This window comes from Cebus imitator, unplaced genomic scaffold (genome assembly GCF_001604975.1).
Source record: "Cebus imitator isolate Cc_AM_T3 unplaced genomic scaffold, Cebus_imitator-1.0 Scaffold124, whole genome shotgun sequence".
In the NCBI taxonomy this organism is placed as follows: Eukaryota; Metazoa; Chordata; class Mammalia; order Primates; family Cebidae; genus Cebus; species Cebus imitator.
The window spans coordinates 1,670,098-1,675,424 of record NW_016107439.1 but is presented as its reverse complement, the minus strand read 5'-3'; positions in this window follow the sequence as shown (position 1 = coordinate 1,675,424).

The window sequence follows — 5,327 nt, the reverse complement described above, 5'->3', positions numbered from 1 at the left end:
ATAAGAGACACCAGAGAGCTCTTTCTCTTTCTTTCCAGCATGTGAGGATGCTGAGGAAGCACCATCCATGAACCCGGAAGCAAAGCCTCAGTAGAAACCCAATTAGCAAGCACCTTGATCTTGAACTTCCCAGCCTCCAGAATTGTGAGAAATAAATGTTTGTTGTTTAAGCTACACAGTCTAAGGCATTTTTTTAAAAGCAGCCCAACAGACTAAGATGGATGGTTGAACTCCATAGCCACAGTGTTTCTGAAAAGACGTCAAAGAGAAGGAGAATTGTATGCTGTGCCTTGTTCAATTTTATTACATTTCAAGTTCCTTTTGTGATTTAAAAAAAAATGCTACCATCTAACGCCTACGAAAAAAATCAACAGATCCTCATAAGAAGCATTTAAAGTATGGGAGCATGTCCAAATGTAAATCTATGTGCATGTAATGGTTGAAGAAACATAAACACTGGCCTCAAATCAAATTTGAGCCAAGTTTTATCCACAGAGACTGAAACTGAGGGGTCTATAGGATTCTGGGAGTCAGAGAACTTCTTTGTTCTATGAGAAGGGCAACATCACAGGGGCTTCAGAGATGGAGGAGGCTCTTTCCTAGACAGAAGCAAAGAGTCTCAGAGGAAGGAGCTGGGTTCTGAGGGATGAATACGAGTTCACTGAGTGGGTGAGGAGAAAGTTCTCTTGTGAGTTTATGAGGGCAGGAACAAGGTCTTCTTTTTCTCTGTGCCTAGCACCTCCCTGGTGCTTTATGGACTGTATGCATTAAGGAGCACAGGGGTCAAAAGAAACAGTATGTACAAAGGTCCTGGGGCCAGAAGCTGTGTGAGATGTTTGAAAGATTCTAAATTGTCTGATATTGTTGGTGTCTGTGTGGAGTGTGGGAGCGGGGTGGGGTAGTGAGGAGGGTCAAGAGGCTGGCTGGAGTAGAAGGAAGTGGTGCACAAAGGAGGTGAGGTTGGAGAGATAAACAGCGGCGGGATCACACGGGGCCTGTATGCTGCACTTGGCTCTGTGGGCAATGGCATCGCAGAGTTGCCGGCAGATGGCAGAATCAGAATGGTAAGTGGGCCTTCAGATCTTAGCCTGCGTTTCCTCCATTTCCATCCAACGTAGTTCTCTTTATCTGTCATGCGACTTTGCAGGGAGGTGTCTGGTCTCAGACGTCTGGGGTCACCGGCATGGGTGTGCATCTGGGTGAGTTTTTTAACCGCCCCCCAACCCCGCTACCCTGTCCTCAGGCAGAGCTGTAGAGGGGCAGGCTGTATTCTCTTTCCTTTTTAACTCTGTCATTCTCCCACACACCCAGAGTCCTTGCTGCTCACTTTCTGAAACTATGCATCTCTGCTCTGAGTGGCACGCACCAATGTGGGGTTTGCTGGGTAAGAAACTGTACAAACTCTCAGGTGGGCCTGAGGCAAGGTGAAGGGAGGTTGTGCAGAGCATAGCCTGGAGGAGGTGCTGGGATCCCACTCTCCCTGGAGCCAGTGGAGGATGCTGAAGAACAGCGTCTGAAGCTGCCCTGAGAATGGCTGGGGAACATGAGAGGTTCGTGAGCTTCCTGCACCTCCAGCAAAGACCAACACAGAAGATGGGATTTTGTGAGTTGGGCAATGAGGATGGTGGGAGGCTAGGAGTCTGTTCTGGAGGATGGCAGTGCCCTCAGACCCACTGCATACGCTGGATGTGTAATCTTACCTCCCAGTCCCTGTGCCATGCATACCCTCAACCCTTCAATACACCAGCCATGATTCCATAGCCAGCTCTCCCCTTCACCTTCTGATGCCAGACTGGCAGAAACAGTAATAGAGGCTCCCCACCATAAGGACCCCATGTGGTGTGAAAAACCCCAGCCCCACTGCTGGGCTACTGGGTGCCTGTGCAAACCAGGTAGACACCCCTGCCTTGAGCCACTCGGTAGCCACCTGCTGCCAACAACCTGCATGGCCACATTTGCCTGTCACCAGTGCTCCCCAACTGTGCCAGTCTTACTTTGCAAGTCCTCTGTCCAAAAGAGACTCTCTCAGAGGAGCATGCTGTGGACAGCCAGATCCAAGATTAAAACACATTTTTAAAGGGCATTGTCAAGACTGCATGGGAGAAACTGCATGAAAGACAGAAAAAGCCCAAATCAAAGATGCAGCTGCCACTGGCTCTGGCTCTGTCAGACAGGTATCCAAGCTTCAGAATGAGGCCCCCGGATGCTTCCATGGGACACACTCTCTACGTGCCACAGATGGTTCTCAGTTCATACATATTTCATCTGTTTGAGTGTATGTGGTTTGGGGCAAATAAAAGCAAAGCGATTTTTGTGTCTCCAGCTCTGCCTTCAATATTTAGAGATTGTATTTCCACCAGAGCCTCTGAGATGTAAGTAAATGCAAACAATCCCCACAAACGTGTGTTTGAGCACTCTGTGGAGAGGGGGGCTCAAGGTTGTAGATTCCCACTAGCAAATTGGCATCTCATCCTCTCTTCTCCCCAACGGGCCCTCATATGAAGCTGAAATGCCAAGTTATTTCCCCAGAGAAATGTTTCCCTCACATAGTGTCACACGTCCTCAACTGTAACTGACTATCTCTCTGCCAGCCTTCATCTGCCGTAACTGACATCAGATGAGCACATCACATGCAACAGCGCTGGTGCCATAAATCTTTCAAAAGATTACAGGGAGGCACAGAATCAGGCACCAAAGCGGGGAATTGAAAATACGGTGAATGACGAAGACAAAGGCTGTTTTGATTCTCTGTAAGATTAAGAAACTATCAGAAATGGCCAGAAGTCCTGTAATCTGCCTGGGCGTATCCTATGAAGATCTGCTGACAGTGCTTATCAGTGCCTTCTGGTCTCCCAAGGAGATTTTTTTTTTTTAAAAGAAGTTGAACAGAAATAGTCATTGCTAATATCTTTATTTCCAAATATAACTCCTCTGAACATGTCAGATCTCATTCTGTCACTTCATTGCTTAAAAACTTCTGATGGTTCTGTTTTCACTGGAAAAAAGCTTCCTTAGCATGCCCTTTACCTAACAACTCATCACACTTTCCCAGTCTCCTTGTCAGCTGCTTGCGTGTGTGAATTATATTTGACCACTTGGGACTCTCATGTATTTTAATACCACGTCTTTGCTTATGCTGTTCCTCTGCTGGAATGCTGTTCCATGCGTTCTGTGCCTGGCCTCCTCCGACTCATTCTTCACATCCGGCCCCCTCTGAGAGAAACCACTGCAGGAGAACTCATGCTTGCCTATATGTGTTACAAAAGTCTTCATCAATTCCTGTATTATAATATTGTTAGATGGTATTGTTACTATTTGCCCACACTTCTCTCCTTTGCCGGACTCTGAGTTCTGGTCTTGATATATGACCACATTCATTCAAACCCTGGCACAAAGTAGGGGCTCAATAAGCATTTGCTGGACTGAATGGAATGGTATTATATGTTAAAGAAAAGATGTAATATCAAATCCATAAGCGATCAATAAGACCCATTGGTATTGTCTGCTGAGACTTAGAATAGGCATGTATAGTGTATTAGTCTATTCTCATGTTGCTAATAAAGACATACCTGAGACTGGGTTATTTATTTACTTATTTAATTTTTTTAATTCTGTAGGTTATTGGGGAACAGGTGGTGTTTGGTTACATGAATAAGTTCTTTAGCGGTGATTTGTGAGATTCTGGTACACCCATCACCCAAGCACTATACACTGTACCCTATTTATACTGTTTTATCCCTCACACCCTTCCCACCCTTTCCCAAAATCCCCAAAGTCCATTGTGTCATACTTATTTCTGCATCCTCATAGCTTAGCTCCCACTTATGAATGAGAACATATGATGTTTGGTTTTCCATTCCTGAGTTACTTCACTTAGAATAGTAATCTCCAGTCTCATCCAGGCCACTGCAAATGCCATTAATCCATTCCTTTTTTATGGCTGAGTAGTATTCCATTATATATATATCACAGTTTCCTTATCCATTCATCGATTGATGGGCATTTGGTTTGGCTCCATGTTTTTGCAATTGCAAATTGTGATGCTATAAATGTGTGTGCAAGTATCTTTTTTGTAAAATGATTTCTTTTCCTCTGGGTAGATACCCAGTAGTGGGATTGCTAGATCAAATGGTAGTCCTTCTTTTAGTTCTTTAAGGAATCTCCACACTGTTTTCCATAGTGATTGTACTAGTTTACATTCCCACCAGCAGTGAAGTGTTCCCTGTTCACCGCATTCACACCAACATCTACCATTTTTTCATTTTTTGATTATGGCCATTCTTGCAGGAATAAGATGGTATTGCATAGTAATTTTCATTTGCATTTCCCTGATCTTTACTGATGTTGAGCATTTTTTCATGTTTGTTGGTATTTGTATATCTTCTTTTGGGAATGGTCTATTCGTGTCCTTAGCCCACTTTTTGATGTCATTGTTTGTTTTTATCTTGCTGATTTGTTTGAGTTCATTGTCGATTCTGGACATTAGTCCTTTGCCAGATGTATGGATTGTGAAGATTTTCTCCCAGTCTGTGGGTTGTCTGTTTACTCTGCTGACTGCTCCTTTTGCTATGCAAAACCTCTTTAGTTTAATTAAGTCCCAGTTATTTATCTTGGTTTTTATTGTATTTGCTTTTGGGTTCTTGGTCATGAACTCCTTGCCTAAGACAATGTCTAGGAGGGGTTTTCCAGTGTTTCATTCTAGAATTTTTATAGTTTCAGGTCTTAGATTTAAGTCCTTAATCCAACTTGAGTTGACCTTTTTATAAGGTGAGAGATGAGGATTCAGCTTCATTCTCCTGCATGTGGCTAGCCAATTATCCCAGTACCATTTGTTGAAAAGTGTGTCCTTTCCCCTCTTTATGTTTTTGTTTGCTTTGTCAGAGATCAGTTTGTGTAAGTATTTGGGTTTATTTTTAGATTTTCCATTGCTGTATGTGCCTATTTTTATACCAGTACCATGGCCTTACAGTATAGTTTGAAATCAGGTAGTGTGATGCCTCCAGATTTGTTCTTTTTTCTTAGTGATACTGGGTAATTTATAAAAGAAATAGGTTTAATTGACTCACAGTTCCACATAGTTGGGGAGGCCTCACAATCATGGCAGAAGGTGAATGAGGAGCAAAGTCATGTCTTACATGGCGCCAGGCAAAAGAGCATTTGCAGGGGAATTCCCCTTCATGAAGCCATCAGATCTTGCGAGAGTTATTCACTATCATGAGAACAGCACAAGAAAAAATTGAATCCTTGATTCAGTTACCTCCCACCAGGTCCCTCCCACAACATGTGGGGATTATTACAATTCAAGGTGAGATTTGTGTGGGAACACA